The sequence below is a fragment of the Heloderma suspectum genome, chromosome 2 (assembly GCF_057233095.1).
Source record: "Heloderma suspectum isolate Gila_16-S chromosome 2, 16-S_ref, whole genome shotgun sequence".
NCBI classification, from domain to species: domain Eukaryota; kingdom Metazoa; phylum Chordata; class Lepidosauria; order Squamata; family Helodermatidae; genus Heloderma; species Heloderma suspectum.
The window spans coordinates 48285942-48306610 of NC_139459.1; the positions used below are offsets into that span (position 1 = coordinate 48285942).

Here is a 20669-nt window from a genome sequence, read left to right on the forward strand (position 1 = left end):
TAAGAGGAGCTAGACCACAGCACCATCTAGCAGCTATATAAGATAGCATATGGAAGACTCAGATAAGTGGGGAAAGTAGGGGGAAAAGGAGGGGAAGAAAGTGTATGTAAAGGGAGTCTACGTGATCCTGCATTTAAAATGGGAACAAAAAGCCCTGTTTTAAATGCAGGATTTTAGGCTGGTGTAGAGATGCTCCATAACCCTATGCCTAGGTCCCAGCCTGTGCCTCCTATTTACTTTTTTAGAAGCCAGTCGTGCAAATGCTAATTGGCTGAATGGCATCTCATCTCCTCTGGCCCAGAGTCTGACAGTTCTACTGAATTAAGATATATAATAACCATAAATATTTGGGGCAAATTTAGTAGGGATAATAGTGTGCCTTTCTCTTTATGTTTCATATCTTATGATTGAGGGATCTTTGCCATTTTCTAGCTTTGTAGTATTTGGTCTGAAGAAGAGTACTTTTATTGGTTTTATTTAATATTAATTCTGCATTAGCTAACATTTTAACAAGGCATACTGAACATGCTCAAGTAGGCTGGAATGCATTTCCTATATTTTCTAATATGAACTAAAGCAGAGAGATTGTTTCCTTGCTAAATGGCAGATGCATGTACAGGGGGTTAAGGGGAAGTACTCCAATGTGTTCATTTTATTTTAGTATTTAACCACATACTATGTTTTCCTTCAGCTTCTGTGTAACAAGTACAAACAACATAGCCTTCTTTCTGTTGTGAAAAAAAACTAATTTGGCTTCTTAATCTTCTTGGCTTTCTTCTGCTATTCTTAATTGCCAAGCCCAAGGAGTTCAACTTTCTGAATTATTCAGTGCGTGTAAATTTGTAACAATAAGTAAATGGTCTGCCTATACACTCCTAGTTCCTAGTTCAACTCATATATGGCAAGGGCTTGAAACCATATTCTCATTTCTGCAACTCTCATTTCAAAATGTATTTTATGGAAGCAAATACCCCTGATTTCAATAAGATTTAAGCTGCAATCCTATACACACTTCCACTGAATTCAAAGGGACTTATTTCTGAGTAGACATGTATAGGATTGCCCTGTTATTTTAACGTATTATGTCTTTAATGGCTTACATTCCAGCCCCAAATATCTATGGAAAAGATAACTCTGACTCCTTTGTCACCAGCTCATTAGATGAAAACTACATGGAACATGAATGTACATCTCCCCTCCTCCCAAAGCAAACATCTGTTGTCATCAACTGTAAGCTGTAAGTTTAGTAAACTTTACTTTACTAAAGTAAAGTAAAGGGCACAGTCCTATGGGGATAGTTGGCTGCCTCCGAACTTGGAGGCGACCGACTATCCAATGCAGGGTGGACAGAGCAGATCTTCTCTTCCATGCTCTGGCCACCCTGCATTTGCGGCTAGATGGCCGATTTCAGCTGTCTAGCAAGGTTACCTCAGAGCAGGGTGTGTGTGTGGGGGCTGGACACCACATAAGAAGCATCAGAATGGCACTTCCACCGTCCCCTCCCCACCCTGCCCCCAGGAATGCTCCCTTTTCTTCTGCTCTGAACTGTTCATACAAGCACAGAGCCAGGGACAAATTGCACCACCTACAAGTTGGTGGGGAAGGGAGGCGGAAGGGAGGCAGGCCTTCTACCTGATGCCCTAGCTTTCCACAATAAGCGGGGGGGGGGGTTGCATTATGACTTCAGTGCCACAAACCTGATCATGTGACAGCTTCTGAAACATTGAACATCACAGAACCTTTTAATTTAGTCAACTAAGTGTCAGCAGTGAATAGCAACAATTGCTTCCTGGTGACCTGGCTAGCTACTGGGCTTGTAAGGTAGAAGGGATTTCCAGAGAGCATTTTTTCAGCGGCATACACAGCGATCTCTCCCCTTCTAGCTGCAAAGTAGCTTCTAGCTACTTTGGACTTAGTGCTTTTGAATCAGAAGAAAGCAGCATCAAGACACTGGTTGCTGTGATCAGCATCTCCACCTCCCATGACAGATCGAGTGGATGAGATGATACATGCAAGAAATAATAAATGACATCACTTGTCTTGAATCCAGGAGTTGTCCTAATCCTGCCCAAGGCAGCACCCACAAGGCCCCCTACCCATTTTTAAATTTAATTTTTTTTCACCTTTTTACCAAGGTAGCTGCACATGCTGGAAAACTAAGTGCTGGTCCTCAACTACCCTCCAGCTTCATTTCCCCTGAATGCCTCTGTGCCCTTTATGGGCCCAAAGGCATTCTTAGGAAATGAAGATGGTGGGTGGATGGAGTCATGCCAGCACTTCACTCTGAAGCATGCCTAGCTGTCCACTAAAAAAGCTAAGTAAGTAAGTAAGTAAGTAAGAAAGAAAGAAAGAAAGAAAGAAAGAAAGAAAGAAAGAAAGCAAGCAAGCAGTCTACCACTGATGCCACTTGGAAAACTTGGGCGGATAGAGAGGGCAACAGAGAGTGACCAGTGGGTTGTGAAGAAAGCAGCAATCAACCAGAGCTGGGGAGGAGAACGAAGAATGTGTATATGTATGATGGATGAATGGGGTGCATGGTTGTTTGTGAATGAATAGATGGGGTGTGTGGAATGCATGAAAGCAAGAAAGAGTGTGCGTGTGTTTGTGTGGTGATCCTGGGAGAGAAAGAGCATGTGCATGTTTGTGGTAGCCATGGAAGAAAGATTGGCAGGAGGGGGGAAATGGCGGGAACAGGGTAAATTAGTGGGCAGAGAGTTAACTGGACAGGAAACAATTGGAGGCAGAATCTGAGTGGGTAATGAATTTGGGGGAAACTGATTTGGGGGTGATCTCTCTATTAATTGGGGGGTAATAAATTAATTTTAGACTAAGAGGAGATTCGCGGAAATTAATTGGTTTGCATTCTGTGAAATGGGTTTTCTGTTGGAGTAGAAAATTGTGACTTCAAAAGCGTGGTTTGGCAACTCAGAACCCAAATCTGCCTTGTCCTCAGGTTCTTGGGCAAGATACTTCCCTTTTAGCTTTGCCAGTTTGCCTTCCAGAAAATGTATCTTCTGTTGGAACTCAAAACTGTGGGTTCAAAGGAGTGGTATTGTGTTTGGAGCTCAGATACCACCTCTGCCTTGTACTCAGATTCTTGGGCAAATTAATGGACTTTTAGTCTTACCAGTTTACTGTATGTGACCTAGGAATGTATGAAAGTTCCGCCACGGATCTCGGGGAAGCCGAATGCCAGCGCATTCAGCCCCCTGAAATTGGTGGTGAAATGGCCCGCCACACCCCCGCCAGCCCCCCCGGGATGGGACTTACCTGGGGCAAATCTTCCTGGCAGTGGCAGCTCTGGCGGCGGGTCTTCCGACCGGCTGCCGCCACCGCCATTTCCAGGTTTAAAAAAAAAACAAAACGTGATAGGCTATGTACAGATTTACGTAGCCTATCATGGCTAAATTTTAAAAAAACACCGTGATAGGCTACATAATGTTTACGTATCCTATCATGGCTGATTAAAAAAATAGACACGTGCGTACGCAAATGGCGGCGCCCATGGGCGCTGCCATTTGCATTCCTTATTTTGGCACGTCCTAGTCTACGTAAACATTTACGTAGACTAAGACGGCAAAAATAAGGGGAACGCAAATAGCGTAGATGCTACGCTATTTGCGTTCCCCTTATTTTCGCCATCTTAGTCTACGTAAATGTTTACGTAGACTAAGACGTGCCAAAATAAGGAACGCAAAAGGCGGTGCCCATGGGCGCCGCCATTTGCATACGCATGTTTTTTTTGTTTGTTTGTTTTAATCAGCCGTGATAGGCTATGTAAACATTTACGTAGCCTATCACGGCTGACTGCAGGGATGCAAACGGCGGCTACGGCCACCGCCATTTGCGTCCCTGCTAGCCAGCGGCCGGATGTCCGGCTGCTGGCGGAGCCGGCCAGCAGCTCCGCAGAATCGCTGCGGAGCACAGCCAGCCGGCCAGGATTCTGGGGGGGGGGGGAACACAGCGCCTCCCCCCCGGCGAGGATTCCGGGGGGAGGGATGGAACACCTCCCCCTGCACCATCAGCATAATCCCCAAAAGGTAAGTGATTTTCGTACATCCCTAATGTGACCTGTTCTGTTCTAGCTGTAAATGCCACAGCAATCATTTTGTGATTGGCCGTGCCCCTGGCAGCCATTTTGTGATGGCTAATACTTCCTCAAAATTCAAAATGTTGAAACAGGCCCCAAAACGCTGGGAACCCTTGCCCTGGTCCAAAGCAAGCCACCACAGTAAAAGGCTGGAAATATAGAAGGGGTGAACAACATTGTGTGATTGATCTCCTGCCTCAGAAAGCAAGACCGGGGGAGGGGTCTGAAGGCACTGGGATTATAGCACCTTCAGATGCCCATGCAACCACTGTCCAACACACAGAGAGGATACTTTGTCCTTGGCTCTCTCCTGTATCAATTTCAATCTTCACCCCTTTTATCAAAGCCCCTTGTCTCACTGCAACAAACTATCCCTCTTTTTGTCACAGCATCCCCTGCTTGCCTCAGCACTTTGTCACTAGCCCTTTGCAACTTGGTAGAGTGTAATTTCAGTGGCTTGCAGCTGACCCACCATTTTCCATGTGACTGCAATTGACAACTAAGCATGCTTCTCTTACTTTGCCAGCAACTCACCTCTTCCATGACAGGGGAAGCAATATCTGGAGCATATTTACTTTCCCCTAATCAGGCATATAGCCATCCCTGACACTGTCTGGGGAGGTCTGCACCAAGTCACACTGTCAAAATGTGAATCTTTACATTCATTTTTCTAGCATATGTCCAATTTTTTTTTAAATGCTAAACAGATAAATACAGTCATCTGATTAAGACAATCTCTTAACATTCTCGGAAAATAGGTAATTAGGTCTATGTAACTGATTAAGCTAAACTACAATAGTAGCATCAGCTTTTTTCAGTAACAGTTAATAATGTACAGGCACGAATTGAAGTATGCTAAATAATGAATTGAAGTGGCTGTACAGTGAGCATTTTCCATTAGCCACAAACTGAATATTTTAACAGCTTAAACAGCCATGCATGGTGCACTACATTGCACAAACATTGTTTTGTAGGCTGAATAATGCATTGATTTCAGAACAGAACAAGAGTAATACGCTCCTACGGGCAGCAGTGAGAGAGCAATCAGTTCAGTACAAGGTCATACACAGAAGTTCGGAGGAGGGATAGCAGGCACAGGCAGAGGCGAGGTCAAGGCAGTCCAGGGCTGAGTTCACCAGCGTCTGTTTTAGCAAGCATCCAGGCCAGTCAGGGGGGTGTCCGAAAACGTTATCCAGAGGTGTAGCCAAGGTGTAGGAGCTTATCCAATCCGGTATCTTGAAAGGGAAGCCAAGGTTAAGGTGCTGTTGTTTGCAGCAAAAAGCTGGCGTCGACAAGGCTGAATTTATTTTGTTGTTGTTGTCAGTCATTCAGTCGTGTCCGACTCTTCGTGACCCCATGGACCATAGCACACCAGGCCTTCCTGTCCTCCACTCTCTCCCGGAGGGTGCTCAAGTCCATATTCATTGCATCAGTGATGCTATCTAGCCATCTCATCCTCTGCCGTCCCCTTCTCCTTTTGCCCTCAGTCTTTCCCAGCATCAGGGTCTTTTCCAGAGAGTTTTCTCTTCGTATTAGGTGGCCAAAATATTTGAGCTTCAGCGTCAGTATCTGTCCTTCCAATGAGCACTCAAGGTTGATTTCCTTTAGGATGGATTGATTTGATCTCCTTGCAGTCCAGGGGACTTGTAAGAGTCTTCTCCAGCACCACAGTTCGAAAGCATCAATTCTTCGGCGCTCAGCCTTCCTTATAGTCCAGCTCTCACAGCCATACATTACTACTGGGAAAACCATAGCTTTGATTAGACGGACCTTTGTCAGCAAGGTGATGTCTCTGCTTCTTACTATGCTGTCTAGGTTTGCCATAGCTTTCCTCTCAAGGAGCAAGCGTCTTTCAATTTCATGGCTACAGTCACTGTCTGCGGTGATCTTGGAGCCCAAGAAAATACAATCTGTCACTGCTTCCATTTCTTCCCCTTCCATATGCCAGGAAGTGATGGGGCCAGATGCCATGATCTTCGTTTTTTTAATGTTGAGTTTCAAACCAGCTTTTGCACTCTCCTCTTTCACCCTCAACAAGAGGTTCTTTAGATCCTCTTCACTTTCTGCCATTAGGGTGGTATCATCTGCGTATCTGAGGTTGTTGATAATTCTCCCGGCAATCTTAATTCCGACCTCTGATTCATCCAACCCGGCATTTCTCATTATGTACTCTGCATATAAGTTAAATAAGCAGGGCGACAATATGCAGCCTTGTCGTGCTGGCTAATTAGGTCAGCGTGATGCTTTTAAGGGAGGCCCCCATGCTGTGACTTCCATTTGTTCTTTTGCTGTATGCATCCAATTCTACACCGTTCATAGGGATGGATCCCCCCAGAGTCCACCTCCAGCACTTGCGGAAGTTCAGGAACCGCTTGAGACGGGCCCAGCTGTTCCTGAAATGTTTCCAGAGGAGGACTGTCAGCCAAGGCCTCCTGTTTCTCGCTGAGCTACGGCTGGGGCCCATTGTGCTGGCTCTCCCCCTCCTCTTCTTCCTCAGATGAATCCTCCTCCAGGTAGGGCATGACACACAGTCGCACTACAAACAGACCTGGTTCGCACAACAAGATAAGACATGGTGGGTTGTCACATGGACTGTTTCAGGGTAGCTTATCATGGCATCTGAGCTCAGAGCGTTTTTTTCATTGTGGGTTATTTTGCATGAACATGCCACCCTGAGAACCCATGGCTTATTGTTAGGTTGTTCAGTGTGGCTTGTTTTCAGGGTGGCTTGTTGTGACATCCGAACTCAGCAGGACAACTTCATCGTGGGTTGTTGGGAATGACTAGAAAGCCCCCTGGAAAGAGCAGTGAAACCCCTTGCCACTCCACATGATCTCACTAGTGCTACCACCATCCTCCCCCATCTCTTGTCAGTGACCTCCACCCAGTGCTCCTAAAAATCAAGAAGAAAGGACACCAGAGTGTCCCAGATGCGTTCTCAATCTTTTCTCTTGGGGCGGAAAGGGGTTATGCACAAGTGTGCACATTCAAAAGTCTACTGCTATGAATTTTCAGTAATTTCCCCCTCCACTTTACTGCTCTCCCATGAAATTTAAATAAGCCACAGTGGGTTGCAATGAGCATGCAAACCAGGTCAATACCTTCCCTGCTTGCTATAAGCCTGCTACTGTTCCTCCCAATCTGAAGATACCTTTTCTTGACCTCTTACCTAATTACTGTCCTATTTCTTTTTTACCTTTCCCTTGGAAAAATCTTGAATGTTGGGCCATTGTTCAGTATTACAATTTTCTCTCTGCTAGCTTATTTATTTTATTTTCTAGTTTATTTATTTTATGGCACTCAAGGCAGCTAACAATAATAAAATACAAATCAAAAAGAGAATTTTGATCTTAAAACCTGGGCAGGCTAATCCCTGAGCAACAGGGCAAAGTCATATATGGCTTTATATGTCATAATCAGTACTCTGAATTGTGCATGGAAACAGACCAGTGGCCAGTGAAGCTGTTGTAACAACAGAATCATATGGTCCCTGTAACTGACCCCAGTCAACAATCTGGCAACAGCATTCTGGAACACAAGTGTCCAAACACTTTTCAAAGGTAAACCCACATAAAGATCACTACAGTAGTCCAAACAGAATGTAACAAAGGCATGCGTGATCATGGCCAGATCCAGTGGAGGCTGGTGGCTCTGATGTCAGTGGGGTGGTGAATCCACTCCAGGTTTCAGTCAGAATTCTAAAGGAGCTCTCTAAGGTGCTTTGCTCCTTTAGAGTTCTGACTGGCTCTAACTGAAACCCAGACCAGATTCACCGCCTCACTGACACTGGAGCTAGCAGCCTCCACTGGCCAGATAAGACATCTCTAGTTCTTTGCAAATCCCCATCAACCTAGTTTCCATTCATGCTGTTCCACTGAAAATGCTCCCATTCACATTTTTACTAATATCTCATTTGCTAAATCATATGGTCAGTTTTCTTGTTGTTTACTGCACGAGATAGCACCAACAGAAGGTGTGAAGTATCCATTTCCTTTTCATGACCATGATTTGTAGTGTCAGTAGGAATGGACCTCCAGGAATTCAGAGTGTAAGCAGCCTTCCATAAACTGGGGCCCTCCAGATGTTTTGGGTGACAATTCCCACAGCATGGCCAATGGTCAGGGATGATGGGAGCTACAGACAATAATATTTTGAGGGCACCAGGTGAGAAGGCTGAGTCAATAATCAAGTTATATTTCAGGCTGAGAATTCCAAATCCAGATACTTAGGGTGATGCAAGCAAAAATACAGAGGGCTGCAGCAATAGAGTGGTTGGAGTTCAAGTTAGAAGTTTAAATTAAGCAATCCATCCTAGAGGTATGTGCAATTACTAGGATGTATCAAGGCTCAACACAGAAGGGTTGCATTGCTTAATTCAAATGTGTTCTCAGAATTCTTATTTCTTTTGCTTTCTGTATGACAGTTTATGACTTGCCTGACAGCAGTTCTCCTGTGTTGGTTGACTGAGAAAATACAGAATTAAAATGGATAGCTTTCCCTAGAAGACAGCTTCTACCAAATACTAAATACTTATCCACCCAGGGAGGGAATAGAAGAGGATAAGTCATGCAACAAAACCAATGGCATAAAAAGAAACATGTCAAATGAACTTTTAATTGGTAAATTCTAAACCAAGAAATATATATTAGCAACATACACTCTTATGTTCATTAATTTTATTAGATAGAACATTCAGCTTTCCCTTAGAATGGGATACAATGCTATGCTGCATATCAAAACAAAAGAGAAATGTTGTGGTACACAGAGAAATCTAAAATTAAATCTGTCTGGATGTCTGTACCATATATACTTCCATGGGTAATTTGAAGTATTCCAAAGAATACTATTTACTAACACGGAATGTATAAACTGTCATGTCATTGCCAGGGAAACTGTGGCTGCAATCCTAAACATACTTACTAGAAGGTAAGCCCAACTGAACACAACGTGACTTACCTCTCAGTTAACATACATAGGATTGCAGTGAACCTATTTCTCCTCTGAACCTGTTCCTCCTTCTAAAACTCCCTCTAAAACCTTTCCCTATATCAAGGCCAACTGACAGCTTGTGGGCAGAATATAGCTCTGGCCCCTGGAAGCCCTACCAAACTTCAATCAAAGTATGATAAAAGGTTTGCCCAGTTTCACTTGTAAAGAAAATAAGATGTTTTCCATTTACGAATATTCCATATTTTAAGATTATACACCTGTCTTTTGGATGTTATATGTAAGTGTATATATTTGCATATAATGCTGTGCATGAACTCATGTGTCCAATAACTGTGAAACATCTACCGCTGGATGGTTGTAACTTTGTTAGGTGATCCGTTTGTGCAGCAAAATACTCTTCCAACCTTCAGACTACTGTTTGAAGAACAACAAGCTCCCCAGACTGGAAAAGTTAGCAACCTCTATCCTAGATTATGAGTTTTCATTTCAACCCTCTAACAATTTGATATATGCACAATTATTAGTTATTGATACTGTCCTTGAATAAAATCAATCCTGCTAAGCAGTTCCTTGGATGCAAAAAAAAAAGAGGTTGTGCAGTCATAATTCACATTCACCATAAAGAAGGTGCTGTGTGTGCATGTGTGTGTGCGTGCAATAGCAGACATCATGATTATCTGTAAATCAGAAAAGCACTTCCTCGTCAATAATGTCTCCTGTTTGCCATAGATAAGGTGCATTGTACCCTTATCAACACCTTAATTATACAAGCTCACAAAACACACAAGCTTCTACCATTCACAAAGCTCTTGAAACAATTTATCATCTATTGTTGCTGCTATCCTATTCTTTTGCCTGTTCACTATCCCACATTAACTATTAGTATCAATATGAATTTCTGTTCTGTGGAAATATTGCCTAAATCCTTTATGCATCCTTATTTCAGATAAATTTCAGATACCAATTGCACTGGAAGATGAGTCACAAGGAAGCTGTATTTCAATTTCAAGACTACAATGAAAAGCAGCTGTCTTTTACACAGACATGGCCTGCTGACACACAGAAGGAGTAGCTTGAAAGAGGACTTCCTGTCTGTCATCTTACAACTGCTGAATTCTATAGTAGGTGACAGGCTGGACTTGTACATAAGTAGACATAGTCAAACATTAAGGACCAAAACCAAATTCAAAATCTGGAGCCAGATCATTCTACAAGAAGATCTCCTATTCATGCATAAGGGTTAGTCTCCATTTCATGACAGGAGTCAGGATTTGAGAAATAAAAGTTAACACATAAAAAGCAGAATTAAGGTTTGAAAATTTGGGTTTTTTCTAAGGGGCTGTGGGTAGGTTGTTAGGGACGGACACCTCAAACCCACCTTTCTCCATGGGTTCCATAAACCAGAGAAGTCCAGAATGTTTTAACCAAATGCTTTTTATTTCACTTCCAGCCTAGTTACAGCACTGGCTTGGCAATTATAAGGGCCGGTCTTGTTCCCCTTTGTAAATTATTTTAAGGCATAGAACCCCTTCAGACTCTGAAAGATGTGTGGGCCGGTCCCCCCCCCCGCCCCCCGGCTTAGTGCCTCTGGCTAGCTCATATGCAATTAGCTCCTTCTTCCAGAGCTCCCCTTTGTGCTTTTCGTCTAGCAAGACATCTCTTCCCTTCCCACTTGCCACCATCTCCACCCTTGGCTCAGCTGGCTAGAGGCTCTTTCTTGGCTCTGATTCTCCCAAAAGGATGCAGGATCTCCCATCCAGATAGAAATGGAGGTGCAGTATAGTATGGGGTGGGGGGCTGTACAGCCCTGCCTGTGCAGCTGACCAGGAGTTCGCTCCTTCTGGCTTCCAGAAGGCAGCTTTGAAGAAGAATGAGGAAAATTACTTAAAATTGGGAAATCTGGTATCCTTACCTTTAAAGGAGTGGCTATGCCCTGTACAACTAAAGTAATAAATATTGCAGAGTGCACTTAGCTATTAAATCCAGCCTCTGCATATCAGTTGTGCTTTTATCCCATGTCCATCAATTACATGGAAACATATTGGCTTAATAACCAAACTTTGAAGAAATACTGCCTCTAAAAGGTCTGCCTCTATAAGGACTTACTAGAATGTCCATTGTTAAGTAGTATTTGCATATGAATTGCATCTCTGTTTTGCTTTGACTCCAATTAGATTTCTCTTCAGAAATCAAAGTATTTCCTACAATAGAGACTTACATGAAAGTAAATTTAAAGATCAAAGGCATCAATGTTTTTTTTGGAATTTTAAACATTAAAATAAGGTTGTGATAAATTTTAAAAATTGCAGTAAGACTGCTAAATGGAAGCTTCTCAAGTTTCCAGTTAAAACAACATACAAGGTGTATGAAGCAAAACAATATTTTACAGGTTTTTTTTTATAAAGTTATGATATGGCTTTCATTTTCCTTAAAAACATATGACATTAAAGGCCATAGCACATTAATACTCAATGACATCACTAAACCCTGAGCGAAGTAAAATATTTCTTCAGAATTTTAAAATTATTAATTACACATTATCTTTACATTAAGGATACAGTCCAGTAGTACTCCTGACCTCAAGGAGGAGGGTGGACCATCATTTCAGTCTGATCATGAATTGTGTGAATATATGTTTCATTTTATTAGCTGGTAAATTAACCAGACTGGACAAACTTAATTTACTGATTATAGAGAAAGAAAATAGCATTAATCATTTTGACAAACTGTAATTTTAGACATACTTGGAAGTGGTACATATTAATATCAATGAGTTCAATGGGACTTACTCTTAAGTATGTATAGCATGGATGGACATCTGCAGGAGGTCCAGGGGCCATTTTCACCCCTAGGACCCCTCCCCACCATAGGCCATACTTTGTGGGATGCTGTGCAGACTGTACGGTGCCCTGCAGTCTGCCAGGCAACCCCCCAAAATAACATAAATAATTCAGGACCAAACTGCTCTCTAGTACTATGGAGAGGTGGTACAAGGGTTGCATATAGCTTGTTTAGCTAAAGTTGACCCTTGGCACACTCTGTAGCACTACTGCTGCCTTGGTTAGGGGTGGTATATAGGTTTGCAGCCTTAAACATAACTAATTTTCTTTAGATCTAGACTGGAGCTAATGTGAATTTGGCTTAGAATTTAGGAATGAGCTCACAGATTGAGCCCTTCATGTTCCCAGAAACCTGATGATGTAAGAATATATTATCTATTTTTATACTTTGATCCTAAAAATACTGACTTGGAAATAAATTCCATTTATTTTTAAGTATAACGTACTTTTTCCAATATGTAATTATGGTAGCAGCTTTATATCATTCATTAGATTCATTACTTGGCTTGGCGAAACGTTTTAAAGAGTTGGTGGCAGAGGATCAAAAGTCCCAAGCTAACTAAAAAAGAAGCAGCTTTTAAAAAACAGGAACCTGAAACCATCAGTGGTTATCTGAACAACACTGTTATCTCCCAGTCACTATGAAATACACTGAATAGTAATGTTTGCAAGGTAACATTATTACTATTACACTACAGTAGCTCCCAGAAGAAAGAACTACATTTTTCAACATTTTAACACCTTATTGCTATGTACATATACATGGGAGTAAGTCCAATTTCAAGAACCTGTATTTAGGATTAGACAAGTAAAATCTAGAGCTGAGCCAAAGTTTGGGGGAGCTTCTTGCAAGTATTTTTGCCATCATAAAAAGTGCTTCTCTTTTAGCATTTAGGGGTAGTGGTGGCTGTGAACAGGGGCCAATGTGTTCACAACATGGTTCTCTCAAGATCTATTCAAAGGGAGCATTTGAATCCATGGCTCATTTGTAACCATGGTTTAGAACAGGGGTCCCCAACTCCCAGGCCGCAGACCGGTACCGGTCCATGGCCTGTTAGCAACCGGGCCGCAGTAGGGGTATGCGAAACCCCCTTACCTTGTGTCCGCAGGGGTGGAGGCGATCCCTCCCTCCCCCACACCAGAATCCTCGCCAGCCTTGGCCGGCTCCACTCCGTGGCGAGTCCGCAGAGCTGCTGGCCAGCTCCAGCTACTGGCTGACTTCCAGTTGCTGGGACGCAAATGGCGACCGCATAGCAGATGCCATTTGCGTCCCTGTTCTTCAAGTAATAGGCTACATAAATCTTTACGTAGCCAATTACTGCAAAGAATAGGGACGCAAATGGCATCCACTACACGGACGCCATTTGCGTCCCAGCGGCCAGAAGTCCGCCAGCGAAATCATCCCCCCCCCCGGTCCGTGGAAAAATTATCTTCCACGAGACCGCTCCCTGGCAGCAAAAAGGTTGGGGACCGCTGGTTTAGAAGACCATCTGAACCTGCCAATGACCTGGTTCACACAATCATGATGTGGTCAATAAGTCACAGTGGCTTGCTAAACCCACCACACATGCTGGTCGCATGCTGGCCAGATTTCCCTAATTACCCTTGCTGGCATGGCTTGCCATGTCATCTGAACCCAGGCAGCATGGTTGTTTGAAGGAGAAGCAACCCTAAAATAACCCATGGACTGTTGTTGGGTTATTTGAGGGTCACTACCCTCACACCCAAACAAGCTATGCTGCCTGGGTTCAGACATCTTTTTTCTTACAGCAGAAAATCCAGTAAGAGAAAAAGACAGAATAGCTAGATGTGAAGGCCAGCCCACACCCACCATGTTAGGGTGCATATTTGACCCCACAAAAACAGTTTCCCTGTTGGCAGCTCATATTTTCTTCCACAGTGAATGCAGCCATTCATTCTAATAAAAGGAAAAATGTGGGGCATATTTCCCTTCCTTCCTCTGCAACTACTGCAACCAAGCAGACAGGACAGATTGAGCTGTGCAAGGAGGAGGAGAAAGCCTATGCCCCTCAAGTTAAGGATAAGCTAAGTTGCAACAAGGAAAGAAGGTGCTATCCTTTCCTCGACACTGTTCTGGCCAGGCTGGACCCTTTTCTTGAACAAGTGAGAATCCTGGAGAGATTTGCCAAGGAGCAGAGGCAGGCCTGGAGCTTCCAATCCCACTCCAGTTTGGGTTGTCCACTCTCATATTTGTCTAACTCTACCTATCTTGGCCACAATGGGTGTGTCCAAAACGCATTGGGTTTTCTATGAATATGATAAAACCCCATGATCAGAAGACACAGGTGTAACTGAATCACCTTTTCTTGCTGAATGTCCCCCTCTCCTATTTGCCTTCTTTTCTATGCTTTGGATTAAGCTCAATACAGCAGAAAGACACTTCTATGTGTTAGGACCCATATATCTGGGGCACAGTCCCATTACACCCTCATGCAAAATTAGGTGCAAGACATAACTGTTTAAAAATGGCTTTGGAGCAAAACTAAGTTTCATACTTGTGCCATCATTTTTAAAAATATTTTCTAGAATGCTCTGAAGCCCCAAAAGTGAAGGGTATTATCCAGATTATTAATGGAAATAAAAATACTGCCTTCTACTTAAACCAGGCTTGCACGTAGTCACTTACTTAGTCACCTATGGAGAGTAAGAATCTTCTCCAGGTGACTGGGTGGCAGGACTGTTTTCCCCCAAACTGGAAGAGAGTGCACTCACATTGTTTTTCTTTTTTACGTTGTTGATGCATTTCTACTTAGTAACACAGATAGGTACGTTTTGTAAGGTAGTAACTTCATGGACTTCGACTTACACCATTTTCACTGATTCCTAGTATCCCTGCCTTGACTTCCTAAACACTTGCATACCTAGATCAACAGCAATTCTTGTGTGTGTTTTCTGAATGTATTTCTCTTCCTTCCTGAAATAATTTCTATAACCAGCACGTGATAGGCACATCACTACAGGTTTTGAATTTAAACTCTTCAGATGGTCCGCAAGACTTCTATCAAACCAATAACTGCAAGCTTTTCTCTCTTTTTTTTTTACCATACAATCACAAGATGCTGCTATATTGTTTATTGTCTTTCCCCATATTTATTACTTTTTTGTATGCATCTCAGTGAATTAAGATGAAAGAAGAGTTTTGTTGATAGTAAGGGAATGGATCTCTTCCCGCTCCAAAACTCAAATTCAAGGCTAGAAATGTACTGTGTAATACTCAACTCCTTTAATTGACTGCTTTCTTTTATTACAACAGGTCTTAAAAGTAAATACAATAGATTCAGACTTTTACTATTGCTTGTTTTTCCACTAAGGAAAAATAAAACATTTATCTGAAAGACTGCTTTCTCCCATATGAACCTGCCCACTTGCTGATCATCAGAGATTCTGGTCTGGTTGGCCCCATCTCTCAAGGTTAGGTGAGTGGTGACCACAGACAAGGGACAGGACTTTTTCAGTGGTAGTACCCAGGCTTTAAACTGCTCCCTGAGAGTAAAGTGTCTACCTTTGCTGCCAAGTCAAATAAATTTTATTTGTTGTAAGCCACCTTTGGGGAGGGAAGAATAGAAAGCCCTTTGATTACTGTTCTGTTGCTGTTACTTTAATTTTATTTGATATTGTTGTTAGTATTATTGTCTTTTATTGTTTTGGATACTCAGTACAGAAGGTGGGATAAAAATATTTTAAACAATTTTTAAACAATTGCAGTAAGTTCTTTTTCATGATTTTTTATATCTATGGAATCTTCTTCAGAAATCATAAAGAGCCTCACAGATCTATATCGCATTGCTTTCCTTTGATTTTATCCCCCCCACCATAAAAGCCATTTAGTTCAATTAAAATATGTATCACTTGGCAGTCATAAAAAACAGTATGCTGAGACAAACATTCATTTGTTTAAAGAACAAGTTTCTAGTCCCTATGAATGTAAACGTAAGTCTGCAATGGTATGACCAGTGTTCAGTACAATCTCAGAACTACTGGATAGGCTCAGTGGAATTTCAATTACCTAGAACACCTTGCCCCAAATACAGGCATTTGCTTAATTTACACATATTGCGAGTTCTGTTTTGCTGAGTTCAGAGTGATAATACTTAGTACAGAGTATACATGGTCTTAATGTATCCTCTTCAGCCTTGAGCATTCCACCTTATGTTGTGTATTAAATCATTAATGTAGATGGGCAACAGAAATACTGTCAAACATCTAACAGTTTCCCTACATTTCAAATAAGTTTTTTCTTACGTGTAGAATCTCCCACAAATGTGCAGCTATTCTTTGTTATTTCTAAAATTTTATTCTTGTATTGTTATCAGAACAGAGAAAGTATGCTTCAATTATGGTAAAGAACAAGTTAAATGCTTTATTTAAAAAAATGCATGTTCTTAAAAAAAAGATTTTACACCAATTGTTAATAGTTTGTCCAAATGTATACTTTCACAAGAGTCTATAAATTTGTTTGCATGGAATTTGTAAACGCTGAATCTTGATGCACAACATTTAAAGTTACACACAACAGTATCTAAAACTTAATTTTAAACAATTATCTGGTGAGCAGACATTTTACAAAGTACACTTTGAAAACCTGACCTTGTCTTTCGACTTTAGTCCTAAAGCAAAAAGATTTTTTTTTTCTATTTAGAGAAATATATTTTTCAGGGAAACATTAAAAGCCTAGCACACAATTTCTCATTGTTCTTACTGCCCTCCAGCACATAAACTCAAATGCACTTCAGTAATAAAGACATATTTTTACATAGCCCTTTACAGATACACACTCAATAAATTTAAGCTAGAAACACAGCTACCGTGACATTTTAAAATCAAGCCCGTATCTGTTCTAGGATGTTAAACTATGTGCTACGTAACACCAATACAGCAGCAGCTGTGAGTGAGCTCCCTTTCATGTTTGCAAATCCATTTAATCTAAATGATGTGTTTTGATTAAATAAGCATTGATATTCAGGTTTCCATAAATACATATAAGTGTAACATGGCTGCTTGACTAAAGGAGTAATCTTATATATATTCAATGGGGTTTTCTGTTAAAGGCAACAAGGCTAGGACTGGGCTGGTTGTAAGGGTGTTAGGATCTTGCACCACTTACTGGGAAGTCAATTCTACTGGAGTCAGTGGGGCTTTCTTCCAGTTCTTCCAATTAAAATTTGTCCAGGATTGAGGTGTAACACAACAAAGGTTTACATAATTTCATTTTCGCTTACTTTTAAAGTAATACAATTTCATTATTCTGTCTTTAGATTATGTCCTTCTATCCTGTTTCTGGTACGGTCAAATTTTCCTGAGCACTAACTAGGCCATTCCTGAATAGTTTCCCGTTCTATATTCTGAATGATACTGATTTTTTAGTTCATTTTGAAATCTTATGTTATATCCCACATGCATACACTGAGAAATATGATTCATTTATTGACATTCTGATCACTCTTATCACACACCATTTATTACATCTGCAATATGTACAGCCTCAGAATGCAGGCTTTATTAATGCTTTTTGCCCTTTCATTCTCTTTTCTAATTATATTTGATCAAAACTGAGAGGAAATTCCCTATAACTATCACATCATTTTTTTAAAATGAGCATTTTTGAAATATATAAAGCAGTATTTGGTGCAGACCTAATAAAAAACAACCTTTATTTATTTCATTCTTTTTTTGCAAGGTATTTTTTTTAACATAAGGTCGTTGTTAGGGAATGACAATACCCTGTACGTGCTTATTGATGCCCAAAATTAGCTTTATTAACAGAGCAATGCTATGCATGTTTACTCAGAAGTAAGTCCCACTAAATATAATGGGGCTTACTCTTAGCAAATGTGTTTAGGATTACAGTCTAAATTAATAAAGATTAACAGGAACATGTAGGAGTATTTAACCTTTTACTTCCTTTGTCCATACAAGTGTAATTTTAAATATGCCTATACTCATGAGATTTACCAGAAAAGTTAATTACCAAAATTTTACTTTCTTATAATTGCATTTTTACTGTAGCAGGCACTCTTACAAGCATGCATAATTTTAAAAATCATTTTAAATACTTTGCAATATTTCAGAATTTGAGGGGAGTCACTCTTAATTCAATTACAAACAAGATTTTGTGGGTCCACGAATACATGTTTTATTGGGAGGTGGGAGATTTTCAACAAAATAATTGAACATGAAATGAAATTTATTTTCTGTGTTTTGCTTCCAAATGCATTATTTTTATTTTTTGTGTTTTGTTTGCTATAGAGGAATTGGAGTGCTTTGTTAAAGAAGCAGTCATTAACATCATCCACCACCACATACCAAAATGTACATCCCAAACAAGGATATCACTTGTGTTAAAGCAGAACACATTAAAATAAAAGCCAAGTATTATTTTTATAAAATGACTTGCTTTTTGTAGACAGATGGGGGATCCCAACAAATACCCAAATCATTTGCAACAATTCTAGAATGGGGGAATAAACGACTCATTTTAGTGCTTGGATTATGTACGGGTTTACACCAGCTCCTTAAAACATACACTCATATCATGTTGATTCTTCTCCATCTACTACCATCCCAGACATCCTGTATTAATGAACAGGAACTGTATGCCACCCTCCCTCTCTCAGAAAGACCACAGCATCATATTTGTTGTCAGCTCCCTGCACTGCAGTGCAATGCAGCCCAAGAAAGGTTGGACCAGAAGCTGGATGGAGTTTCCTCTCTGCATTCTGCCCCTTTGGGTTTGCCACTCGTTTCTTATTCGGCGGGGGTGAGCGAAAAGAGAAGGGGAACATATATCCCACAGCTCCACAGAACTGGCCAGGGAGTCTCTTGTATTTCACATTCTGATCCAGCATTATCGCATAACCGTATGCGGGCAAACAGCACTGGATCCATTCAATGACAAAAGGCTGAACTATCTCAACGTAGCTTAGCGAGACAAGGAAGGGGAACTCCTTTTTCGCATGCCTGTCCTCCTCCTCGCCTTCCCCCGCCCCGCTCCCGCGCCACCCGCTTTCTGCTCACACGTCGAAGCGGCATCCCGAGTACGTCCACAACCCCCGCCTCCGTCAGCATCCAGCGATTAGCTCCGCGCGCTCCGCGGGCGCACGGCGGAGAGGAGGGGTGGGGAGAGGGATTCCCAGTAGCGACTCCGGGGAGGCGCACGCGCCGAGTTAGAATCCGCGCGCTTCCGTCCCCACCGAAGTCCCCATAAATGCCGAGTCAGGTCCGCGCGTGAGCCCCACGCCACCCACCCCTGGTGCAGCCGTCCCGGTTATTGCCCCCAGGCGCTGCAGTTCCGCGCGCCAAGCGAACCTAGAGGGAAGAAGAGGAAGGAAAGAAAAGGAAACGAAGGGAGTTAGGGGAGACCTCCCGAAATGTCTAGCTAGCTGCTGATCGATGTTGCCAAAGTATGCGGCGATTTAAAGAATAACCGGAGTCGGGTCTTTTCGAGATGTGATGAACTATAAGCCAACAACTTTGCAAGCTTCCGAGGGAGGGGAAGAATCTTGCCGATTCATCCTATGGCGAGGGGCCTGATACCTGATGGTGGTGGTGTGTTTTAAGCACTTTGAAACGCCTCACGGTTTTTCCCGTCGCATCGCACTGCAAAGGTCTGACTCGCTCTTTTGTAGTTGTCGTGCACCTTTCGCATCCTCTTTCCACGCTTCCCCGCCGCTACCGCCTGCTGCTTTCCACGTCCGACTCCTCGAAACTCTACCACCGCACCGTCTCGCAACTCATGTCTACCCTACGTCCCTACCCACAAAGTTCTCCTAGGCGGTGCGGGGGGGAGTAAGAGATGAAAAGCAAAAGCAAGGGGGTTGGCTAGCCAGCCGAAGCTTTGGAGATAACCAGTGCATGATGGCAGGACATTTCACCGGGTCGAGCTGGGGTTCGCCCTCTCCAGGCACCAAAACGGAACTCTTCCCGGGGCCGGGGGGGGGGGTGCGCTTCCGTGCGCGCGCTTTCTTGGGAGCAAGCCCCCATCGAGCTCGGTGGGAGCAAACACGCCTAGGCTCAGGCTGCAGCGCGGCCGCGCAAACCCTGCTTTACCTGAGGCAATGTCCCACTGAACTCGACTGAAGTTATATTTCCTGAGAGAAGAGCGCGGGCTGCAATGGGTTTGCTGCCGCTCGCTGCTAACCTCTCTCCCGCTGCCGCCGGGCAAGCAGAACCACTCCTTCCTCCAGCGGCGCTTTATGAAGGAAAAGTTCGAGGCGAAGCCGCCTTCCAAAGCTGCTCCAGTCCAAACAACCAAGCTGACGGGGCGGGGGAAATATATATTTAAGTACATTTATGTAAAAGTTCCTCAAGCCGGCAAACGGTTCCCGAAGGGAAGCCTCACTTACCCGCTGGAAGCGCGGCCAGCCTGCAGCCGTCTGCCTCTCCTCGCCAAGCCGCTTACTCGCTTTCCAACGCCTTGGAGCCCGGCGTAGTAGCGCTGCGGCTTGCTGGAGGCGGCGACAGACCGGGCTCTTTCTCTCTTCTCCCCGGCGCCCCTCCCCCCGTCCTTTCTTGAGGAGGAGCCGCGGGGCGTGACAGAGGCCCGAGCAGGGGCGGGAAAAGCGGCCGTGCGGGCTCCCCGGTGCAGCGCGCGCTCCCTCTGCTGCAGTGCCGAAGCGCTTTGGGAGAGTCGCCGCGAGGGCGGGAGGCAGGCAGGCAGGCAGCGGGCGACGCACGATTAAGAATTGCAGGCGTGGGAGGGTGCGACGGCCGGGCAAGCCCATTCTCCCCCGCCTGAAGAAAGCCGCGGGAGGGCGGGAAAGAGGAGGAGG

General features: G+C 43.1%; 1 protein-coding gene across 3 annotated transcripts in view; it reads right to left on the bottom strand.

The window, feature by feature from the left end:
• SV2C (synaptic vesicle glycoprotein 2C) overlaps nt 1-20401 on the bottom strand; it is a 181477-nt gene extending 161076 nt beyond the window's left edge. For 2 of the 3 annotated variants that reach the window (XM_084833436.1, XM_084833435.1), the window contains exon 1: nt 20244-20401. The gene's annotated coding sequence lies outside the window, so the exon portion shown is untranslated. The remainder of the gene's footprint in view (nt 1-20243) is intronic. The other variant, XM_084833434.1, reaches the window with a different exon arrangement.
• Nucleotides 20402-20669: the final 268 nt, after the last annotated feature.